Below are 24,516 nucleotides of genomic sequence, written 5' to 3'. Positions count from 1 at the left end.
TGTGATGAGCTGAAACCACAACCCTTTGTAGCTTTCTGACAGGGATAATTTCACTGAATGGAGCAACTCTTTAGTAGTCAAGATTTGAACCACACAACATTTCAATTCCAAGTGGTTTTGACTGAAAATCAACAAAGAGAATGCACAAATATTTTAGATGGAAGTGAAAGGGCATTAGCCCTGAATAAACCTGTTCATCTGTAGAGAGTTGCTCAGCTGCCGGTGACCAGCCAGGGTGACAAAGCACATTTCTGCAGGAAAAGTAAGACTTGAATGCACATAGCAAACAGCAGCAGGCTATGGCTTACTATAATAAACATACCCACAGATTGAGTAAATGAAAAAAATCATGCTCTTTGCAAGGCTTACAAGATGGCAATGCTGTTTTAATGAATAGTGCCTCTTAATTACATTTTGATACTTCTCTCAACACAGTGATAACGGGGGAAGCTTTTTTGAGATTAAAAATTTGGTAGTAAACCACGAGATACATTATTAATATGTTATTTCGAGTTATAAAACCCATGGTAAGGAATTAATTTGTTTCCAAAGCAAAGGATTATTTGAGACTCTCTGGGAGCAGGCACAGGCATTTCTATCTGCTTGTTGTCACAGCAGGAAGGAGCAGCAGTCTGCAGTGGGTTGAGTCAGGATGTGGATTTAATCCATTTAGCTCTCTGGCTAAATCCAAGATTCCTGGTGGGGACCTTGACTGTGAGTGGAGTCACAGAACCCTGCCACGAGTTGCCTGTGACAAAATCAACACCTTCACGAATCCCACTGCAAACACTTCACTGCTGGGTGCAGTGGGAACCCCTTGACTCAGGGGTACAGTCCACTACGAGTCAAGAATGTAAAATAGAGTGGGAGGGAAAATAAAGCCAAAATACGAGTCAAACCAAATAGGGTATCTGCTTGTGGGAATTCCTTGAAGAACAGCAATGGGATTAGTTGGTGCGCGGCATTTCTCCTCATTGCTGCAAAACTTGAGAAAGTGCATATGGTCAGGGTTGGGTGTTACTACTCTAGAGACAGAGCCTGGATGAGGGCACACCCGTGGGCTCCTCACGCTGTTTCCCTCAGCTCGGGGCCGGCGGGCCCTGCACTCCCACCGTGTCAGTGCCACCTTCCCTGATCATATATATTAGGGAGCATTTAGGGAGAATTTCTTCGCAGAGAGGGTGATTAGTCATTAGAACGAGTTGTCCAGGGAGGCGGGGGAGTCATTTTCCCTTGACGCGGCTTTCAGTGTTCTGTTCTGTCACAGGCTGGACTATCTCAGCGGTCTTCCCCAGCTTAACTGTTTCTGTGATTAGCAAAAGCCCGCACCCCAGGTGCGCTTCTGGTTGGACACCACACGCCACCGAAAAAAAGCTTGCTTTTTTTTTTTTCTTTTTTTTTCTTTTTTTTTTTCCTTTTTTGCCCCAAACCCCAGCGCCTCCTCGACCCCTGCGCCCCCCCCCCCCCCCCCCCAATCCCCCTCACGGCCACACGCGCGCGCGCCCCGGGAGGCGCGGCCGCCTCCAGCCAATGGGCGGGGCGGGCGCGGGCGGGGCGGGGCGCGGCTCGCGCCGGCCCCGCGCGGCCAATGCGGGGCGGGGCGCGCGGCGCGAACGGCGGCGGCGCCGCGGGGCGGGAGGGACCCGGCGGGACCCGGCGGCAGCGCCGCCAGCAGGTGAGCGGCCCCCGGGAACGGGCCGACCCCCGCGAACGGACCCTCCCCACACGCACTGCGTCCGCAGGGCTGTGAGCCCCTCGGCAGCCCGCGACGAGTGGCGCGCGAGGGGGAAACAGCCTGTGGGGACAGTCCGCGGGGCAGCGTCCCGGCGGCGGCGGAGGGGACGCGGGTGGGATCCGTGTGCTCGGTGCGGGCGGACGCGGGGCAGCCGCCGCAGACCCCCGAGCTGCGGGAGCCGCGGCGCGGCCGGGGATGCGCCCGGCGGCTGCAGCTCCGGAGGTGATGATTTTACCGAGCTCAAAAATAAATTGGAAAAAAAAGCAAAACATCCTCTGAAAGCTGGGATTTTGAGCAGTTTGACCATCTCTCATTCGGTCATCTCTCGCCCATCTCTCGAGCGGGCAGAGAAGAAGGTAAGAAGTGCGGTGAGCTCCGTGCAGGTTTGTCACGGCTCCCTAACCCTCCTCCTTGCTGCCCTTGGGATCAGCCTGAGCTTCTCAAAGTTTGGGTTTTCTCGTAGGTCGGTGCCTTGGCCTGAGCTGTCCTGCCCTGGCCGTGTGTCGGAGCACACACCTGGCAGCCAGGCTGGCGTGAGGGGAGCTTATCTTCCTCTCTGCTTACCTTGGCTCTGAGGGACAATAACCTGCAGCTCCCAAAAGGCCTGCGTGCTGTGAACAAGGAAAACTGCTGATCCTGCAAAGATATCACTTTCTTCAGCTGCTCCGATGAAGGTAAAGTTACCATTCTGTTGTAATTCAGTTGTTCAACTGTTGTAGTAAAAGGCTTTGTTTAATGGGAAACTGTTGCCTTTCTGTTTACAGTAGTCTGCAATTCCACATTAAGCTTCCCATCATGTGTTAACTTCCTCTCTGTGAGGCATCTCTGGCAGCTTCAGTTTGTTCTGGGGTTTGACATGGGATGGCTTTGAAGTGTTTGAAACTGGATAAGGCAAGCAGAGAGCAGCTATCTCAGTTGCTTGAAGAGAAAAACCAAAGCCAGTGTGCTGGGGCCGTGCTCCAACATGTCCTGTGCATGGTTTGCTATGTGGGCCCTGTACTTGGGCTGGGGTGCCTGGTGTGAATGGGATTAAACTCCAGGTAGAGCAATAAATTTGCTTTCCTGGGCTTGCTCCCTTTGCTTTTGCCTGGAGGTCACATCTTAGCAACCAGGAGCGTAAGCACCAGGCTCTTATCATTCCAGCAAGGAGTTCAGGCATGTCATGGTTTGATATGGTCCAAAGGCTGGGCTTTATGTCACAGCAGGTGCCAGGCCACCGGGTCCCAGCAGATTTCTTTCCTTGAGGGAAGCTGTGTTCGCTGGCATGAAGTGCCTTCTGTCTGGGCTGTCTCCAGCTGTTTCCCCTTGAGTTTGGGATGGCTCTTGTGGGTTGGAGTAGGATATGTGGGAGTGCTCCCAGGACAGCTCCTGGCCCAGAGAATGTGGGCAGAGCTGTTCATCCAGGTGCTTCTGGAGTGAACCTGCAAGGGGACCTCACCTGTCCTGGCATTGCCTCAGGGAGCAGTGAGCCTCCCCCATCACTCCACACAGCCAGAACATGTTGTACTTCTGCCATTCAAAGCCTGTGCTGCTGCTCTGCGCTCTCTAATTAATGTGTTCATTAAGCCCTAAATATCTTTGCCTGATACAATTAATTGTCCTTGCACTAGCTAGATTTTCAAGGCCCAGCTTTTCTTTTGCTGGGAAGGGGCTGTGGGATTTCCCTGTCCCCTCTGGGCTCTTGTGGGATGACTGCAGTAGGAATGTCCTCAGCCTGCAGCAGAGGGGATGTCTGGAAGGATGGTGTCTCAGTGTTCTCTTTGCTAGAGCAAGAAGCACCATTTAGGCAGTGGTCACAACAAAAACTTCTGTGATTTAGACCTTGGCTGGGTGTGAAGAGGTGGCACTGTGCTGTGTCATTGTGTTTGAGCCAAGGCTCTGCTTGCAGGGTAGAGCATCTCTTTTTGCTGATATTTGTTCCCTGAAGTTACTGAAGGATGTGTTAACCCTGTATTTGTGCCACTTTTTGATGAACTGTGGAAAGAACAGTTCCCGTCTGAAAGCCAAATCTTCTCTTCAATGTCAATGCTGACCTTAGAAGAGCCTTCATAGAGTCATTGCTACTTAGGAACAAGGGAAGGAGAAACTTCTTTTGTAAGAGGCTTCAGGAAAAGGCTGAGGTTGCTGGATGGTTTCTAGTGGGTTGGCTTTGGTCTCCAGAGGAGGTATCTGCCTGACTGAGGGGCAGAGAGGAAAATCCAGGCACACCAAGCTAGTGGAGAAGGGATGTGTGTTGGTGAAGAGCTCGGTGTGAGGATTTTGTCAGTGCTGGAGCTGTGGAAGACAGTTTGGTAGGATCTGAAATCAATATGTGCAATTAGTCTGCCTTGGGAAGATGCCTGGAGACAGGATGCCCTTCAGTGCCCCACAGCCCAGGTGGATGATGGGCAGGTGCACTGTTGATGGGTCTGTTCAGCTGCTCAAAGCCCTGACAAATGCTGCGTGTACTGGGAGGCAGGTTCTGCCTACGCGAAAGACCTCCCTTGGTTCCAGGGCTCTGTGGGCAGCGCTAGTAGGTAAAAGGTGAGAGGGAAATGTTTTTTGTGAAGTCAGTAGCAGAGCCCCGCTTCAGGCAGCATTAGGCTATAGTAGGAGCTGTCCTGAGTGGGAAGGAGGATGGGGAAGCAGAATTTTTGGGTGGGTTTTTACCTCTAACTTGGGGTGGGGGGAAGACTTCTGCACAGCTTCTGGCAGATGCTTTCTGCTAGTCAGCCCTGCCGCTGCTGCAGTTTGACAGGTGGGGAGGGAGGCTCAGGAAGCTGAGCCATCCCTTTGCCAAGAAGGAGCAGGGAAGCAAGTTACCCTTTCATCTTTGGGATGAAAGCAAGGCTTGAGCTGTCAGCGTAAAAGCCAAGTACAGGGTTGGTATGAGATAAAATATTAATGGCTTGTGTCTTAAATTCTAGCAAAGCAGACCCCTCTGAGGACAACCAGGTATTCAGTAACCCTTGTGAAAATTCTTCCTCTTATGTCTTTGTCTTCATGGTTGTGCCTTTGATTTTCAGTATTTTTTTTCCTTTTTTTTAGGGGGAGGGTGTGGGGAGGCACGGGATGTCACTTGCTTTGAGAAGCCAATATCAAGCATGGAGGAAGGTGACCCAGTCACCAAAATTATGTGGTTGAAAAAGCAATGTGTGTGGCTGGCTGTGGGAATGATTGAAGAGTGCAAAGCCATTGTTGACATAATGCAGTCATTGAGGCAGGTCTGAAGACTGGTTAAGGATATTTGTGATGGGTAAAGTATCGGGTGCAGCCACTAAATGAATAATACCAAAAAATGCAATGTGGTCGAGCATGTAGTTTTAATTAAGACATTGGTTAAACTCAGCATGGTTGGAAAAAAGTGTCTGAAACCTTCTAAAGAGAACAGATCCTAATAACGGGTAAATTGGAGAAGGATATAACCTGAAAGATGGTACGGTGGGAAGGAGCTACAGTGATTTTCATCCATGTGGGAGGGTGGCTGTTGATTTGTGGTGGTGGGTGAGGTGTGAGTACATATGTTCCAGCCCTTCAGAAGCAGGGACGTTTCTCAGGCTTGTGTATTTGGCCACAGGTGGTGACTTTACAGACTGAGTCCTTAATCACAGAACAAGATTTTATAGACTGTGTCATTGATGCTGAGCTGCAGTCAAGGACTGCAGAACATGCAGTTCTAACTTATTTAGGAATTTGCAACCTGGATTTGTTGGTCACTTTTTCTACTGGCTTAAGTTTTTATAAATATTTTTGTGTTTCGTTGCACTCTTTGATTTTATTATATATTTTATATACTCAAACCTATTTTATATATTAGATATTCACTTTATTTTATATTTTTGGCACAAGTGATATGGATAGAAACAGAGGGAAGAGCACAACTATATCTGTCAAGTACCTGACAGTGGAGAAATTTTGTTTGTTGTTTTCAGGTGCTGGTGTCCCTGCATGGGGAAGTTCTCCTGAAAGCCCAAACCCTTTTGAGGACACAGCTTCTCTGTGGGCTGAGGCTGGCAGCTGAAAGGGGAGGGCTGTCCCATGGCAGCTGGGAGCTTCATATCCCACAAAGCTGCTGCTTTAGGGAGTGAACCTGGCCAAGTATGAACCCTTGTATTTTATTTCTTGATGGCACCCAGTGCATGAGCTGAGTCATGCTTTGTGCATAAGGTGTGGTTTGTTGAGCACTTGTTTCTTTTGGGTTGCTGCCCTGGGAAGGCGTTATTTTTGGGTGAGTGCTGCTGGAATAGTTGTAGCTCTTTTTGCTAGAACCTGTGTGGGATTAATTTAGGCTGCTTGTGTCTGGGGTGATTTCAGTGTTTCTGCAGAGCAGTGGCTGTGAAACGTTGTGATGAATTCTTCAGTATTGTTCAGAGAGTTGATGGTGAAGTTGTTAGCTGGTTAACAGTGACTGCTCTAATTATTCTGGTGTGAGTGTAAACAGCAAGGCTGTGGTGTGCTGGAGCAGCACTTGAATATGTGTCTTTCTGAGATGCAGACATGCTTTTTTATCCTGTTGCTGTGCTGTAGTCTCTGCACAGCAGCCATGCCTTGGACAAGCAGAAAAGCCATGCAAGTCCAGCTTTCCTTTCTGCCGTACTGGTGCTGAGTGTCAACTGCTTCCCTGAGGGCACTGGAGCCAAATTCATGGCCTCACTTTTTTTGCTGCCTTCCCAGTCTCCAGTGGTTTGCACTTCCTCACAGCAGTGTAAATGAGGACTGTGTCCTATCCTTTTTAGAGCTGGATGTTGGTGGGAGTCATTGCTGCAGGGCAGAGGGGCCTGTATTAAGCACAGGGCTCTGTGCCAAGGTGGAAGAGAGCAGATCCCTGAAGCCTGCAGTTGCTGTGCAATATCCCATGAATATTTTTGGGGTGTGCTGATTGTTTTTCTCAGCCACGTGACTGTTATTTTGTGACCTTGTGAGGACAGAGCATTAAGTGCTGGGGAAACCCAGGCTAAATAACACTTTCTGAGGATGTGTTAGTGTTGTATTTGTGACTGATTGGGATTGAGGTGAGAGTGTGAATCAGTGCTACCAGGGGATGTGAGATCATCCTACCCTGGTGACCTGGACTGTAGAGCCTGTGTGTGACAGTTCAGTGCTGTGCTGGAGAGATGCTGCTGTTCTCCTCCTGGTGTTCCTCAGCTGTTCCTCTGCTGCAGAGATTGGTCACAGTTTTGTATTGCAGTCTCGTGAGTGCAGCAGTGTATGGACCACCCACTCCATGGTTTGTCTTGGTTTTTGTACTTCATTTTTGTAGAGTGCATTTATTAACTAAAAGACTATTTTGCTGTCGTGAGACTTTATCGTGGGTGCCTGTCTCTTCTTCCCCTCTCCCACTACTGGCAGTCATTCAGCTTTCCATTCTATAGAACAGAAGGGAGTCCTAAACCCCCAAAAGAGCTGCTGAGGATGGATTTGCTGTTCACAAATAACATGGGCACAGCCCTCTGAAGCCCACAGTTGGAGGCTGTCACATCTGCAGTAGATAAAGCTGAAGGAATTGGGCAGCAGTAGCAAAAAAAAAGAGCCAGCACAGCTTTGCAGAGTAGTGTGTGCATGTGTGTACCTACCTGAGGCTGGCTGTAATTATCACAGCTCCCACGCTGTCCTGCTGTTGTGTCCAGCTCTGTCAAAGTTACTCTCAACTACCTCCAGCCTTTGTGCTTACTCACCACGGTACTGGCAACATGCAGGCGTTGCCAGAGCTTTTCTCCTGCCCCTGGACCTCCTCATGAGCTGGATGCAGCTGGTGGCCTTAGTCTGTTCTGCTTCTCTAATGTGGTCTCTCAGAGAGAATTTGGGATGTTCAAAGGGACCCCTGCCTACAAGAGGGTCTGTAGCTGTTGCTTCATGCTGGGTATCTGCTACCAGACTCTCCCTCTCCCTCATTCCCTCCCAGCCCATAGAGTCTTGACTGTTTGTGGACAACAAGATGAAAGATGTGTGAGCTGCCTCCTCATTAGGAGCCTGGCAAGGATGTGATGTGAGGATGAACCACAGCTCCACTGAGGAAGGAGGCTTCCTTCCTGCAGCGTGTGAGAAGTGACTGATGGTAGCATGAAAGAAAAAGGATGAATTTGTCTCTCAGTGAGTTGAGTGGTGCCTTGGAGAAGTGTATTCTATTGCTTCAGAGCTTCCTCCCCTGACTTTTGTCAGTGCTTACAGGTCAGTGTGGAAAAACTGGGAGAGAAGGAGAGAGAACTGGGTTTAGATACTGGTGAAGGTGGTAACCCTTTGCCAGAGAAATCAAGGTACTTGAAAGGCAGTAGGACCTAGTGCAGTGTTCCTGTGACAATTTATTATATGTGGAAGCCAACCACTTAAATGAATCAAGTCTTAATTTTGACACTTCCTACCACCTGGTTTTGGAAATGCTGTCTGGGTAGTGCTGTTCTGGGATATTATTTGTGCTGGAACCGAGGATTTGGGTCTGCTTGCTAATGGCGTGCCCGCTTCAAGTGTGAGGACAGGAAATTCGTCTGCTGACCTCTCACTGATGAGGTGCTTTGATGCTGAAATCTGGATTGACCTTTCTGTAGCTGTCAGGCAGCTTGACTGACAAAGGTTAATGATATCTGAGGCTAGCAGGCAGAGTGTAAAACAGACCTGAGATGAGTCTTTTAGCCCTTCTGTGTCAGCACCTCATTCCCAAGCTGGAAAAGTGAAGGATGTCCAAGTGCAGGTTGTTAGGCCAATCCTTGCTGAGTGCAGGGGGAATAGAAATGTGTCCCCTCAGGGCTGGGGTAGGGGGTTACTGCATGAGCAGGGTGTGATGTAAAATGTTATAACAATGAGAGCAAGCTTCTCTGGCTCAGCTTGTCCTCTCGTAGTAGTGGGCATGAATTTCAATGTTCTCAGCTGTGTTATTAATGTGCACTTCCAGGTTAGATCAGACATCTCTTCCAGGGTGCTTCCACACTCTGATCAGGCTCCTGCCTTGTCCTTTCTCATGCAGTTTGATGTGAGCAGTGCTTGTAATTTGCCTTGAAGAATGGTGAAAAGGCAAGCTTTATTCATAGCAATTGCTGGGAGTCCATTCTGTAATGCCAGATAGATGGATTTAAGTCTGACTATAGAATGGAACTGGTATTTTTGGTTAATTTTCAGTCTGCTGTTTCCAAGGAGCTGAAAAGCATCTGTGCACCACCTGAATGCCACTGGATCTGTCTTCCAGGCAGAATGATTATCACAGATGCAAGAGAACAATATGAGATTGTCCCACCAGTGGGAACTGATCTTTCTGTGGCACAACCTCTCAGCCACCAAAGGAATGAAAGAGCAAACCAGTACAGCTTTCCTTGTGCTCATCCAAACATCTGCCTGCTTGCCTCATTGCTTATTGTGTTAAGAGCACAAACTTCACAGCAGGGACCAGCATTTTCTCTGTGCAGCATCAGGCCCAGGTGATAACAGTGTCTGAAGTGCCACAGTAATGGAAAATAAGCCTTCAGATCTGAGTCAAAAAATGGCAGATGCACTGGGGGTGCACAGAGCATTCTGTTACCTAAAGAGATGTCTTCTATTTGACTCCAAAAGCAGCATGTTGTTGGTTCAGTGCCTGCCCAGGATCCCAGGGGAAGCCCCCTCCCCTCATCCCCAGGGGAATCCTGGCTGTCCGTGCTCTCCTTTGCTTGCTCCATGCACTGGGTGCAGCAGCCTCCTGCTGATGCCATGGCTGCAATGCCCAGGTATTTTTGAGGTTTCGCTGTGAGCTGGATAAAACCACCTGGATTCATTGAGGATGTTTTGTGGTTACTGCAAAGTGCTGAGAGTCTCATTCCACTAAGGCCTTGTGGAGGAAATGAGACCCAGAGTCTTTAATATTCCATGCTCTTTAGGTAGGAATAAATTTTTCCTTGCCCTGAAACCTTCTCCTGCTGTGAAATTCATTCCGATCTCTTTGTCTAAGACAATCAATCTCCTTCCTTTCCTCTCTCCTCCCATGCCCCAGCTTTTATGAACCTAGAAATGTGCTGACATTTCACCATCAGACTGGTTAGGGAGTTCTGCGGAGTATTTTTGCAAGTTGTCAGTGTAGCTGCCTGCAAAAGAAAGGGAGGACAGCTCGGAGTTGCTCACCTCCTGGGGAATTTGGTTCTCCTAGCTGATGGCTTTCTGCAAAAGTGTCTGACAGCCCTGTCCATGTCCACCTGCTCCTCTCAAAAGGAAGGACATGGATTTGGGGAGTCAATGAAGAAAGAGCATCGTAGTGTTGTAATACATTTATTTTGGCAGTGCTCGCTCCTGTGGCAGATCCCTGTCCCACCATGCACACAAACTGATCTGAGCCTCTCTGGATCTGTCCCTTCCACTGCTGTGTCCTGTGGATCACTCGGTGCCTCTGCAGTTGTTCTGCTTTCTTGGCAGCAAGCCTGTGCCTCACACTGAGCCCCATCCTGCTCCACTTCCCAGGAGGCTGAGCTATCCAACGTTGGAGTTGTTTAGTTCCTTTGTGGGATTTCTGCAGTAATTGGATTGGTGCAGCTGTGGCTCCTGAGGGGTCTGAGTGAAGTCCCTGTGCTTTCCTGGAGCAGGTACAGGTGACTGCACTATTTGGGATGGACTGAGCTGAAGCTTGTTTGGACCTGACAGCTGATACCTTGAATCACAGTCATCCCAGCCACTCCTTATTTCCTGACTTTGAGAAACACAATTTCCAGCAGCAGCGTGGCTATTCCAAAGTCCTTAACCTCCTCTGAACCTCTCTGCAGCCCTGGCATCTCGCAAGCTGAGCAGTGCTGGGAGTTTGAAAATTTGAGCCAAATAACATCAGCTCTCCTGATGTCTTCCAACCTAACAGTGCCTGGCTCTTCCTGCCCTGCACAGCCCAATCCCCTGGCTAGACAGTCCTGTGGAGATTCACCAGAGCCAAAGGATTTGGTGGGATCTGCTGAGCAGCTCCTGGAGGCAGGCAGGAGGCCAAGAGCTGGGGCACAGGTGAGCGGGAGAGGCGTGGGAAAAACCTGTCCAGAAGGGACTCTGAAGGTCCTCTGAGGTCACTGTTAAATCTGAACAGCTACAGCATCGCACAGTTGGGAACCTGACCTGCAAAACCTAGAGCCTTACAGGATGTGACAGGGAAAGGAGCAAACCACCCCTCTGTTGTTCCCCTGAGCTCTGTGGCCTTGGGAATCCACATCCTCCTTGCCTAGCTCCTGTGCACTGCTGGGACTGCTGGGAACACTGGTGGATGTCACTGGGACCTACTGAGGCTAGTCAAGGACTAAGTGCGAACCAGCAAACTCTCAGAAGCAAACCTTTACTTTGGAAGCTGCAGTGGGAACTCCTCCTGGGCGCTGGGGAGGGTGGTGCTGATGCTGATGAAAGCAGATTCCTGACATTAATACCAGATGGGATGCAGCTGCTCCTTCATGTGAGAAGCTGGAAGCCTTTGGGTTCCCCAGCCCTCTCACAGATGCTGGGAAGCAGCTGCTCCTTCCATGGTGCCAGGCAGGTCCTACCTCCAGCTCTGCGGTGTGTCAAACCAGACACGCTCTGGTGATTGGGCTGGGCAGAGTCTCCTGTCAAATTATTTGTTCTGGCTACAGTTTTGTCTGCTTTGGAAAACTCGTCATTTTCTAGCCTTTTGAGACCACCTCCCAGGGAGCATGGGAATTGTAAGTATTTAGACATATAATAATGGTGTAATTAAAATCTTTAATTTTATTTTTCTTCTTTGAGTGTAATTCCTTTGATTTAAAGGGTGGTAGTAGCTAATTGGATTCTGGGCCAGACTTGCACAGGCAGCCGAGGGGAGGGACTGCAAATGAGTCTAGCCAGGAAATTGCTAATTTAAATATAGTTCTTGGTAGGGTCAACTAAACACCCAAGGGACAAATTAAGAGTAAAATTTCTGCCGTAATGTGTTCATTTAGCTGCAGACATAATCTCAAGGAAAACAAGGAAGCTTGGGAGTGAGAGGAGCAAATTTCAGGGTAGATGTCCCTTCTGTTGGGCATCTGTGTGCTGCTGCAGGTCTCTTATAGGCAGCTGCCTCCTTCTCCTGGCTCTGGGCTGTCTGGTACATTGGCTGATCCCAAGAAGAAGCCACTGAAGGGATTTTGGGGTTTGCGGGTGTTAGTGGCTTCACTGGAGGATGAAAATCCATAGTTTATGTAATGATGTGGGGCTGCTACTGCTGTGACCAGCTTTGGCACAGATCACCTGGATCACACTGTTGATCAGGTGGAAGGGAGATGGGACCAGCCACCACCTCATTCATTGCTTGGGTTAATGGGGGCTGGCTTTCCCTGGGGGGCTGCTGCCTTCTTCCCAAATGGCTGGCTGGGATGGTGCATCCCCTCCCAGGGGTACTGACCTGTTTCTGTGAACAGGCATTCAGGGATGTGACTGGAGTCTGTGGCATGAGATGGATTGAAAAAAAGAAAAGGATTCAGGGAATTGAAGCACTGGGATTGTCCCTTTGGAAATTTGCTGCCTTGTGTTTTTCCTGTTGGACCCGTGACCCTTTCACAGATGGCCAAGGTCATTGTCCCTGCTGGGGATATGTGTGAGGAGTAAGCAGCCAAAGCCCAGGATGCAGGATGTGGAGCACATCTGGAATAACCTCTGGCTGAGAGCCAGTACTGCTCTCAAGTTTGACTAACAACATTAATTTTCCAGCCCTGCTTATTTCTTGATTTAGGCAAGGCTCAGAGCATGTGCAGCAGAACTCACCAACTCCTTGATGGCACTTAGGGAACAGTCTGAGTTAGTCTGTGGCAATTTTAATTTCCCTTGAAGGCTAAGTTAAAGAAATGTTGCTGGTGATGGGAGATGCAGAAGAACAGCTTGTTTTATGTTTCCCAGGACCTCAGACCTGGCTCTTGGTGCTCCCTCTTTCATTTGGACTGTGTCCCCAGGGGGAGGCCACGTGTTCAGGGAGGGAGGCAGAGCTTGTTGGGAATGAAGCCTGATCCCACATCCCTCCTCTCTCTGGAGGGCTCCAGAGCCGTTCACTAGCTGAATAAGGTTCCACAAAATCTGGGGATCATCCCACCTCACCTGCAGTGTATCAGCTGGAGGGAGAGCCGCCTGACAGGTCTGTAGGTATGACCAGTTGCACTGTGCATCACTTGCTTTGTATATTCTAATTAAATCGTTATTAATTGTTTTATTTTAAATCCTATTATACTGCTTTTATCTCAACTCACAAATTTTATGTTTTTCCCCCCTCAGTTCTCTCCCCAGTTCCTGGAGAGGGATCTGTGAGCAAGCAGCTGTGTGGTGTTTACCTGCCAGCCAATTTAAACTGCAACATTTAAACTCTCTTTTTAAAGCCTGCTTTGATTCTAAACTCCTTGAGCCAAAGCTTGGCTTTCTTTGAGCATTAAGCACAGTTAGCAGTTAGTGGGGCAGTTAGCTCTCTATTAATTGATGCTGTTGCCAGGGTATTGAAAAGTTGTAATAATGTGGCCAAATTTTCAAGTGTGGTCTAGGCTTTCAGCCTGGATGTCAAAAAGGGAAAGCTAATTACAGTGTGAACTGAGGAGAGCAGTCTGGCTTGGAAGGAAATGTCATTAAGGTTCTCCTCAGGTGCCCGGTCAGCCCATGTCAAATCCCAGCTGCCTCAACCTCTAAATTTCTTCCTCCTTCCGTTAAACTACGACCAAGTGATTTCTTGCAAGTGCAACCACCTTTTGTAACAAGAGAACGAAAACTGGCTGTTTTCTTTAAATACAAACAGTATTGCAGAAGCAGATAGGTAATTTTCTTCCCTGGCCCTGTAGCACTGTACAGAGTGCCTGTGCTGGCTTCCTGCTGACCCTGGGCTGTGGTCATGGGGCAGGGGAGGGTGTGTGGTTTATCCTCTCCGACACTGAGTGGAATTGCTGTTGGGATGTCTGAACTCACTCCCCAGTTTGTCTGGCAGGTGTGGCACAAATAGTGCTTCCTGTGCAATGCTTCTCATGTTGGAGAGCTCAATTCCCTGCAGTGTTGCGGAGACTGAAAAAGATTGGCTATAGACAAATTCAGAGATGTTCTGTCAGGGCTCCCCGAGTGACTGCTTGAAGCCAGGTGGTGCTGTCAGGAGGCCAAACTCTAAACTTTTCCTCATTATCATAACTATTTTTAAGCTCTTGGTTTCTGTAGCAGCACTCCTCCCAACATCCACTGCTGGCCACTGTTAGAGACAGAAATCAGGGCAGGGTGGATACATGGCTTGACTCGGTATGGCTTTTTCTATAAATGATCTGCTGGCTTGTTTTCTAGAAGCTCTTGACCTACATCTCAAACTTGGTGCTGGTTCAGGAAGGAACAGCAGTCACAGTTCCATAATGCACATCTGGGGAAAGTTTCGTCTCTTGCAGCTCCCTCTCAACATGGAAAGTCTTGGTGTCAACTAGGGCTGGGTAGGACTAGAACCATGTATATCAGACGTAAAAAAATGAATTTATTTAATCTGTTTTCCTTCTGAAATGAGACCCTGTGTGAAAGACAAGCCTGCTGTTCATCTGTCTGTCAGTCCTGTCTCTCACTCTGCAACCCAACAGCTTCTGGAGCCTTTGTCCTGGACTCAAGTGTCATGCAGTGATTAGGGCTGCAAGGATTTGTTACAAGTTTTCAAGGAAATGAATGCCCAGGTAGAGGGGGAAGATGTTATGGTAAGGGAAGAGTGAGGAGCTCCAGTCATTATTTATGCTCATACCTGGAAAAGGTCCTTTATGCTGCTTCTCTCATCCTCAGTCTCTTTCCTGCCATCATTCTGGTGCCATTCTTTCCCTTTTCCTGCCCTTGATGCTTGGTCCTGGGGAATCCTTGTCCTGTGACCACTTCTGAGGGTCAGCAGGGACTGCTCTGATTCAGGGCTGGGCTGCTGGGAGAGCACCGCTGCCCAAAATTTGGGTTATTTGGAGAAGCAACGGACAGTGATGGTGGGGTGTGTGAAGACCAAGAGCTACTGCATGTTCTCTGTGGTGGAGCAGAGAGCCTGGGGACACCTTGGAGGTCCAGGATGCAGGTAGGTTGCCTGACCACAAATTATACAGAAACCTGAGCCCTTCACTGCACTGCCAGCAAGACTCACTTGGCTCATTCACATAATGCCACGTGGCCAAGCCATTGCTGCACTAATTCATTCGGTGTCACTTTGCATCCTCTAGGATGGTCCACCTTGGACTGTGGTCCTGAGCCTTTCTGGGACTGTTTTTCCCCTTAAAAGTTCACGTGGGAGCTCCCACGGGACACAGAATTTGTAGTTCTCTCTTTAATACTTCATCATCCTCCTGCAGTGTTGAACTCTCTTGCCCAGAGGGAGGAAGATGCTCTGTTTTGAGGTCAGGGTAAGCTGAAGAGTGTCAGATCAAGGCACAAATTTATCTCCATGTCTTAGATCACAAACCATTGAAGGAGTTGGTGGGATGTTTGCATGTGGGTAAGGAGTGGGCAAATGCAGTCCAGCTCAAGTGCTGGCTAATAAAGAGTCTAGTACAGAAAATAAGATTCTCAGAGGAGATTTAATAACTGGGGAGAATAATTGTAAAGTACTTCAGAATATTAACCAAAGGCTGAATGCATCCAATTAGCTTAATGAAGCTGGGTGGTTGGGTTCTTTTTTTAATCAAACAGATGGGCAAAACATTATGCACAAAAAATGAGATCTGAATACAATGAACACATTTAATTAACAAATAAAAGACAGAGAAAGGGTTTGTTTTTCAACTTGAGAAGTGAAAGCTACTGCACCAAATACTTAAAAAGGAGCCTTAAATGTCACGGTGTCTTAAGAGTCTCACATACTTATAATTATTATTTGCAAAGACTTGTGTGTTTGAGGTGGGGGGTCAGCCTGGGGCTGGCTGCACCTGCAGGCAGGTGAGCAGGTGCTGGAGGCAGCGATGCATCACCAACCCAGCAGTGCTGCAGAGCCACGGAGCAATCCCTGGCTGCTGGGGTGGGCTGTCCCCAAGGGACAGAAGCAGTAACTTCACCCTCTGCTCCAAAACCTTCTCCCTGCGTGTCAGTGATCACCTCTGCTCTGCAGAAGGAGAAAGCCAGGACTGCTGTGTTAATCAGGGTGTGAGTTCAGCGTCAAATGTGTGGTGCTGCTCAGTGTCCTTACAGTTTAGGAGACCTGTGGAGTGTTTCCCTGATGGCCTGTGCTTGTGCCATCGTGTGTGGTTTCCCTGTCCTTGCTGCAGCTCAGGCTCCCATTCCTGCTGGTGCCCAGTACAGACACAACTCCTCTGCTGTCATTCTGACCAGTTTTACTGGGCCACGGGAACCTGGTGTGAATCAATGCCTTCCCTCTCCAGAGATGAGACTCCTCTCCATACAAGCCTTGAGTGCTTATCTGAGTGTGAAATACAGAGCTGCAATATCAGTCTTGCCAAGGCTGGGAGTGTTTGCTCCAGCCTAATAAGCTGAACAAGCCATTTTGATATTAAGCCTATAATAATAATAACACCTTGTAGCTAAAGAGTGTGTTTTTCCCCACTGGTGGATTACTCAGCCCTTTTCTTTCGAGGCAGTGTTTAACAAAAGCAGAGACTTTTCCCAGACTATGTTTAATTAAACACAGCTCAGAGGTCTCTTCATTTCAGTGCTCTGACAGTGTTGCTCTGCAGTCTCAGCTCCAGGGCAGTTGGAAGTTGTGCTCTGCCAGTGCATGGGCTGGGCAGGTCACTGTCTCCTGCCCAGTTGTGCCCAGTGGTGTGGAAGTCCCAGAGGGGCTCACATTTGTAGAGACCCACAGGCTCCAGCTGCTTTTGAATCTGAGTAGGGGCTTGGTCTGAGCTGTGTAGCCCATGCAAGTGGCAGCTCAGCCCACATGCTTTACACTACAACTAAGATTTGGGGTCCTAATTTCTACCTGCTTCCTTCATTGGAAGGAAGCTAATGTAGCTATGGGAGCATTTTGAGTGCAATGGCCTGGTTATCAACAATTACATACAAAGTGAAGGCTTTAATTTGAAGGCTCCTCATTTCTGCCTTAGGAGTTACCCGTGAGCAGATGGTGATATGCTCTGGTTTTGCTTATTTTTGCGGATTATTTGCCAGATAATTTTTCTGACTAATCCTTTGGCCCATAGACTGTTTATAAACCTGGAGTCAGGTTTCGGGTAAAAACACTTGTGTTTGCAAATTTTAAAATCTGTTCCTGTGCTGGCTTGCTGATGTCACTGTGAGCAGGAGACTTCTCAGAGTGGCAAATGCCCTCTGCACCATGGGAGAGAGGCAGCTCCTAAAGAAGAACCTCCTTCCCAGTGACAGGATGGGAAGAACAATCTTCATGCCTCGTTTGGGACTTATTTTAAAGCATGATATGGCTGAAGTCCTAACCCCAGCATCAGTGCTATCATACTGACCTCCCCTGAGGTCACATAGTAAGGAGGCACTTCTGCTGCCGTGGAGTTTGTGTCCTGTGCAGGTGATGCTGCATAACCTGTGCACAGCAGAAGTTGGGGGATTTGCCTGTGTATGGCTGGGCAGGACATTGGTATCAGTAGTGGTGGGGCACTGCAGCCACTGGTACAGCTCTCCCTGGGAAGTGCTGAAAGGCTGTGGAGATGTTATTATTATTGTTGTTGTTACTATTATCATTGTTGTTATTGTTTCCCCCTCATCTCTTACCACCTCTACCTTTTCAAAAAATCAGTCTCAGTCCCTTGGATGTCTCTGGAGAGTTGGCAGTGGTAACTGCCTGACTGATTTATTCTGGTGTTTTAACATTTACTGGATTTACATAACAGCCAAACAATCTGTTTCAGGAGTTTAATATAAACCCAGCTCTAGTGAGTCACATCCATGTTAGCAGTAATGCAAAGAGAGGCAGCTGGGGGAGTGAGGGGGTGACTTTTTCTGGGTTTCTCTATGGGAATATATTTCAGGAATGGCTGCCTGAAATATCTCTGACACCTCATAGCTGAGTGATGCTGCCAGATCTCCTCTGCCATCAGGGATTTGTTCTTAAACTTTGACAGAGCAGTGAGTGTGTCACATCAGTGCTTCCATTGCAGCTCCCAGCTGAGTCTGGGGGCTTTTCCAGAGCTCCCCAGGCACTGCTGTGTGTCCCTGGGACTCCACAGCCCCCCTGTGTGTAAAATACCTTTACATGCATGTGCCTGCTTGAAGGAGGGAGTGCAGCTGTGGGAGCAGCAAGATGAGGCCTGTGGAGATTTGCTGTTTGCTTTTTGAATTCAAAACCACGTAGCATTTGTTTGTGCCAGATTTCGTGGGCCTGGTCCCCAGGACGTGCAGATCAGCACAGCAGCAGGTGGGGTACAGATGTGTGCCAGCATTTCCACCTGGGGTCTGGTGACCCATGTGCAGGTTCTGGGGACAGAGTTTGAGCTCAGGCAGGTGACAGCTCAAACTCTGTCCCCAGAGTGAGTTTGAACTCCCCTGGGCAGTCACAGCAAAATGTTGGAGCTGTTGGGGTCTCTCAGCAGGAAGCCCCTTCCAGCCCCTTCAGGGCTCTGGAGGGCAGAGCCAGGTGAGCAGGGCTTGTTCCTTGGGGACAGCAGGAGTGAGAGCTATCAGGACAATTAACAGCAGGGTTTTCTCAAAGCATGATGTGTAACATGCTGCTTCAGGTCCTTTCCGGGCAGTGTGACTTTAGGATTCCCTCAGTTGTCTCCACGGTTGTATGAAGGCAGCAAATCTCTGGAGCAGGTATGCCATGGGCATCCTCCTGCTCCAGAGGCTCTGTCACCTCTGTCCTGGTGGGATTGTAATGTGGTCGAGAAAAGTGGGTCTCCAGCTTGAGCTTCCACTTTTGAAAATCCCAAGCAAGATCCAGCTGGGTTTGAAGAGCCTGGTTTGTGCTGCTGCCTGTGTTGGAGGTCGGCTGTTCAGCTAAGCAAGTGCTTCTCTTGCTGCAGCTTATTTGAATTCTTGTCTTCAGAATGGGAAATAAATGCTGGCTGATGAGATCTATTACAGCCCTAATTTTAGAGCATGCCAAACAGTAGGAAATTGTTTTCAATCTTCACTCTCATTTCTCCTTTATTTCACCCCTCCATTTGTGAAAATTGCCTTTGTCATTCTTTTAAGTGCCCAGTGATGTCCCGCTCACTGATATCTTTAGGCATTCTCCTTCCAGCCTTGTTTTCTGATATTTCTTTGTTCAACCACTTGACACTGCCATTAGAAGAGCTCTCTCCAGGGTTCAGGCAGCAGTGTTGGCACGATGCAGGCACTGAGTGCTCAGCCAGCTGGTGCGAGATGCCAGCAGAGCCCCCTGCGAGCTGGGGGAGGCAGCACCGCAGTGGAATTTCTTATCCCAGGCTTTTTAAGTCTTTCCAGCCCCACCCCAGCCTGCTTTCTTGATGAGCAAGAGGGAAAATATGAATTTCCCTCTGTTCCGGGGAAGAGTTTAAGAAGCAGTCCCAAAGCTTCAGTGTTCGTCCTTGGCAGTAACAAAAACCTGAGCCATTGCTCAAGAGGTTGGAGCAGGAACCAAGTTAGGAATCAAAATGCTTCATCAGTGCTGAAGGGAGCAGCGGTGCACAAAGTCTAGACTTTTAGGATATGATTCCTCTTCCTAGATGGAAGGTCTCACTGGTTTGAGAAGAGCTTGGATACCTAACTGGTGGTCTGCTCTGAAACCTTCAAGGTGACTGCAGACACCAGTCCCTCCCTTAGCCCTGCTCCTGGTTCGCAGTGCTCAGCAGAGCCTCTCTGAGCTCCAGATTAAAGCTGGTGGCACAAGTCCAGTTGTTTCACCCTGTGGACTTTTCAGAGGCTCTCTGGAATACATTTCAAGGCTTTGGCAACCACGTGTCCCTGACAGCAGCTGCTGTGACAGAGACTTGGTGCCTGCCCTGGAGGGCTTTGAAAATCTTCTCTCCTGCCCCTTCACCCTTCCTGCTCCTTCACTCTCCTGTCATCCCTTGGCTGGCAACTGACAGTGGCTTTACCCCTCAAAAAGAGCTCTCTTGCTCTGGTTTCTTGTGCTGGAGAGGGGTAAAAACTCCCTGCTCCTACCAATAACCATTCCGTGTCTTTCCCGGGTGTGCTCCAAGCCCTGCGGCTGCTCAAGGTGTCAGTTCCCAGAAATTCAGCCAGCAAATGTCTTCATGGTCTGCCTTTGTGGACATGGCTGAGATAAACCCTTTACTGAACTAAAAGTGGTAACAGCTAATCCCTTGGAGACAGTCACCTGGGCCCTGCACGGTGAAAAGAGGCTTTGCTGCTCTGATTAACTGCACTGGCAAGAACATTAACCCGTGGTTCTTTTTGGAAATGAAAAGCACCTCTCCAGGAGAGCTGAAGGGATTAGGAACCAGCTGGAATATTAAGGTAGGTTTTTTGCACCTTCCTGATAAATTTGTAGCTTAAAAGTCTGGTCAGCCCTTTTGGGATGGGTGATTGTGGCCAAGTGTCCCTGGGCTGTGGTGGAGAGGAGACTGAGGCCAGTGTGGGACCCAGGAGCTTCCCTGGGAGGATGGTGGTGGTGAGGAGCTCTTGGTCCTGACTGCCTGTGCTGGGGTGTCCTCAGGGCTCTGGGGCCCACTGTCATAAAGCAAGCCCTGTCAGCTCATTTAAACCTTGCTGAGAGCCAAATGACACTGACCTTTTCCAGCCACTTAAGGCAAATGCCAAAGGCTGTGGAGAGCATTCCAGCTGTTTTCACAACCCTGGTTTCCTTTTTGGGGGAGAGATCTGCACTAATTTCTCATATATTACTTTTTAACACAACACTTTGTTTCAAAAGCCTGAACTAGAAATTCCGTCTACATTAAAAACAAAGCTCCTGTACTTCAGTGAAGGTTTCTTGGGCTGTGTTTTTGAGGTCAGGATTTTATCTTGGTGTTGGTTTCCATGAGGCTGCATGGGCCAGCTGTGCCCTGGCAGGAGTACAGCCTGAGCAGCGAGCATCACATGTGGCACTTGCTGAAGAGAGCTGTAGACCACCCGACTGACTGAATGGATTAAAATAGGTGTATAAGCTTTGTCCATAAAAAAGGTAAGACTGAGAAAAGTTTAAATACTTGTATTAAGTATTCTTTGTTCAGAGCAAATTTGAATGCTCAAGCTACTTCCAAAACTCTGTTACCTTTCAACCTGTCTTTCTCCTACTGAATTTTCTATTTTAAGCAAATAGCACAGAGTTAGCTCAGAAGGGAAAAAATACAAGTGCCACTGTTCAAAGTGTGCTTTATTGGTTAGATATTTATGGGAGACATTCAGGAAATGAGTAAACACTTGAAAGTATATGTATTATTTATTATTGTAGCTGATTAGTTACCACTTGAAATCTTTTGGTTGGTGTTATGGCTGTCTATAGTCTTCACCAAGCAGTGCATCAGCAGAGTCTGATGTGGCATTTGTCCCAGTTAAATGTTTCAGGAGATGCAAGTGCTGCAGTTGATTTATGGACAATGGGAGTTTGAGCAGTGGAAGGTGACAGGGTGGCGCTCAGTGCAAGCACCAGGGGAAGTGAGTGAGATTTGGGCTGGGAGGTGCTTAGTGATGGCTCAGTGCTCCAGCCCCAGCAAAAGAACTTCTGGCTCCAGTTTGTGGAGAAGCAGCAGGGTGGGGTAAACGTGCCTGACTCTGTCTGATGAAGTGATGACAGTCAGGAGTTTAAACTTGGCTCCCAAGCATTGGGCTGCCAGCAGGGACTTCTGGAATGTTTCTTCACTGCTTCTACAGCAGTGCCTCCTCCTCCAGGCTGGAGTAGAGAAGTGCATGAAAAAACAAAGTGGCTCTTACCTGCCCCAGCCATGCAAGTGGCTCTGAATCCATGGGCTCTCAGGCCACACTCCAGCAATCTGCTGGCTCCATGTGCTGCCTGCACCCACTGTTAGATGTTTCTGTATGCAGCTCCATGCACCAACAGCTCTGTTCCTGCCCAGGTTCCTGAGCTGTGCCTGGAAAACTTCTTGGATTCACGCAGAGCCTGGTTGTGAGCAAAGGACAGATCCCACCCATCAGTGCTTCCCGAAGCAATGCATGTCCTTAAGCATTTGCTTAGCTTCAACAAGACTTAAGCATATGAAGCATGTGTTGAAATAGTTACCTAGTTCTACTCTGCACATCTTGAAAAACAGTATGATAAAATCACAGTGGAAGGGGTGGCAGGACTCCCTCTGCCTTCAGCAAAGTAGATGTCATGCTCAGTTGTAATGGGAGGAATTCCCTCTTCTTGCTGTCACTGTTGTAACCAGAGGCCATCCCTGCAGGAATATGATCACTTAACCCTTCTACAAAAAAAGTTTGCAGAATGTTGCAGTCAGAAAAGTTCCTTCATCAAATGACTCCTCTGTGGGAGAGGAGTGAGTGGGCCTGGAGAGGATTGGAAGAGTCATAAGAGAGATGTATGAAAATGCTTTTTATGGACTGAATAATTTTTGTTCCGGAGGCGGCAGCGCCGTATTTAATTCTAATTTGGGGATTTTTGGGGAGCGCGTGATTGACGCCCAACGAGGGGTGCAGGATGCTGTTTCTCAGCAGGCTGTCATTCCCCCGCTCCATTCACCTGTCAGCTCTCCTGCAGAGACTCTGGATGCCATCAGCCCATTTCCCACAGCACGTCCCTGCAGCCTCTCCCGGGAGCGCGTGGCACACGAGGAGCCCATCCAGTCCCTGCAGCTGTGGGGCACCGCTCTGGAGTTGTGCTGAGCTGCTTTCTCCTGGCTGTACCTTTGCTGCTCTGGTGAGCAGGAGCCTTCCTGCCCTAAGTTCGTCTGTGGCTGTGCCTGGCCTCCTGAGCTGGATGATGCTCCATCTACTCCAGGCTTGCTCCAGCCAACACTGTGCTTTTCCTTACTTTGCACATGCTCGTCCCTGGCTCCCCTCTGTCCCTGACATGGTTTCATCTCCCTGGCTCTTGCTGGACCTGGCTTGGGGCCCTGCCCTGCACAGTGTTATGCCCAGACTCTGCTGGATCAGGAAAGGTGTTGCTGGCACTGGGGCTCTGTTTTCTTCCATACTGGTAGTCCTACCCTTATATAAAGGGCTATTAAGGGTTTTGTTTTGCTGCAGTATAAACTTCAGTCAACTCCTTCCTCTTGTCCTGTCCCCTTAATTAAGAGTGTGTATGTTAAATGCTGTGAGCCCAAGCAGAGTCATTGCAAAGTAAACAGGAGCGTGGGACTTAGGGAGGTCTTTTGTAACTGCTGTACAGGGCTTATGCTAAAAACAGCTGCAGAGACTGAACCCAATCCCTCATTAATCTGTTTAACAATAGATCTGGGTTTTTGTTTTGATCTTTTCCATAGGAGTTAAATTTTTGTCCCTTTCAGAGTAGCTGTGGATCGTGTAAGCACAGCAGTATTGTTTTCCTAATTGGCTTCAGGTTTATCTCTGTCTATTACGTTTAAGGGCTTACAAGATGCACCCATCACCATGGCATCAAAATGCTTCCTATGCCAAAAACACTTGATAAAAACGCACAATACGTGTGCACACACGTTTTTTGGTCTGTTAGAATGTGCAAAGGCATTCTGATGGAGGATCAGGTTTTTACATTATTGTATTCTCCAGTCACCATTGCAAATCATACTTTCCTGCTCATGCTGGCTCTGGTCCATGTGCCATTGGAGAAAAATGCCTTTCCAATGATCTTTGGGCCAGCCCCTGCACAAGCAGAATTTTGCATTTATATTGTTGATAGTTCATACTGGGTGATGGCACTGGTGCTGTACACAGACTGGGTTGGTGGCAGACCCTGACTCAAACTGTCTAAAAGTCAAGATATAGCAAGGGGAGGAGAGAAGGGTGGGGAAGCAGGGGAAAGAGCACAAATTTTTAGCCAGAGAAGTGTCCCCTCGGCAGACCACAAATGCTCTGACCTGCTTTGACTTTCTGAAAAATACAGCAGCAGTGTGGGGAAGCAGAATATTTAAAGTGAAGATACATATGTGAAGGTAACAGGATTTAAAGACTGCGTGACAAAAAATACAAGAAACGTTCCACTATTTATAGTAGAAGGTTCTTCCTCTCTTGATTCTACCTCTTCTTGAATGCACTCAGTGATTGCTTTTCATGTGTGAGTGCTTGTAAAAATGGAGCTCCCTAAACAGAGGTGAAATGTTTGTATGAATTAATGATTTCAGAGAGCTCTGGTTGTTTCAAACAGTGGCAGTGAAGTTGCCTTGGCTGCAGCCAGTGCCCCTCTGTGGAGCAGATCCAGTGCCAGCAGTGGGACTGGTTGGGATGGTGGTTGGCTGCACACAGATCCATCCATGGGGAGCTCTCTCATTATTGACTTCACTGATGTGCTTATGATGGGGTGGGAAGGAGCCTTCCCAGGGGCTGAGAAATCTGTGTGAAGTGTGTAACCTCTCTGGGGCTTGTGCAGAATGAAACCCTTAGCTTGAAATGGGGGGCTTGTAATTGATGGTCTTTATTAAGTGTTTCATCCTGCTTCATTGCTTCCCTCTGAATTGAGTGGCAGGAAAGAGCTGTGGCACTGTGCTGCTGCTTACCTTGTCATGGGCTGGATGCAAACTGCTGAGAGGAAGGGTTTGCAGAGGTGAGACTGTCCTGAGGCCTCTGTAGAGAACTCCCAGAGAAAGGGATTAAGGAGAACAGTAAGCTCCTTTCTACCTGCCTCTCTCTTCCCCCAAGGTACAGCTGTTTGTCTGCTCAGAGGATCTATCTGTCCTTGAATTCCCTCTTCACCAGTTCAAGAGGCATAAATTCAAAGGGCCATGGCACCATGCTGGTCTGCAGTCCTCCAGCAGCCAGTGAGTGATGGCCAGGGCAGCTGGAGGAGGCCAGTGAAGTCTTGCTGCCCTGTCAAGTGCTTGGGAGAGTGGCTGGACAGAGGCAGACACACGGAGCAGTTATCCCAGCAGGGAGCAGACAGATCTCATGATGCTGTAAGCATAGCAGAAGAGGTGGTAATT

The 24,516-nt window shown here is 48.6% G+C and overlaps 1 protein-coding gene across 5 annotated transcripts in view; it reads left to right on the top strand.

Annotated features, from left to right (window-relative positions):
- Nucleotides 1-24,516, top strand: part of CAMKK1 (calcium/calmodulin dependent protein kinase kinase 1) — a 96,438-nt gene that overhangs the window by 3,987 nt on the left and 67,935 nt on the right. Inside the window, exons 1-3 of one of the 5 annotated variants that reach the window (XM_058422998.1) lie at nt 1,657-1,675; nt 2,018-2,091; nt 2,199-2,409. The gene's annotated coding sequence lies outside the window, so the exon portion shown is untranslated. Of the gene's footprint in view, nt 1-1,623; nt 1,676-1,955; nt 2,092-2,198; nt 2,410-9,924; nt 11,335-24,516 lie in introns of those variants that run through there. The other 4 variants (XM_040082361.1, XM_040082360.2, XM_040082363.1 and 1 more) reach the window with 4 other exon arrangements.

Source organism: Hirundo rustica, chromosome 19 (genome assembly GCF_015227805.2).
Source record: "Hirundo rustica isolate bHirRus1 chromosome 19, bHirRus1.pri.v3, whole genome shotgun sequence".
Classification (NCBI taxonomy): Eukaryota; Metazoa; Chordata; class Aves; order Passeriformes; family Hirundinidae; genus Hirundo; species Hirundo rustica.
The sequence above is the reverse complement of the archived record's forward strand: the minus strand, read 5'-3'. Positions and strand labels throughout refer to the sequence as shown.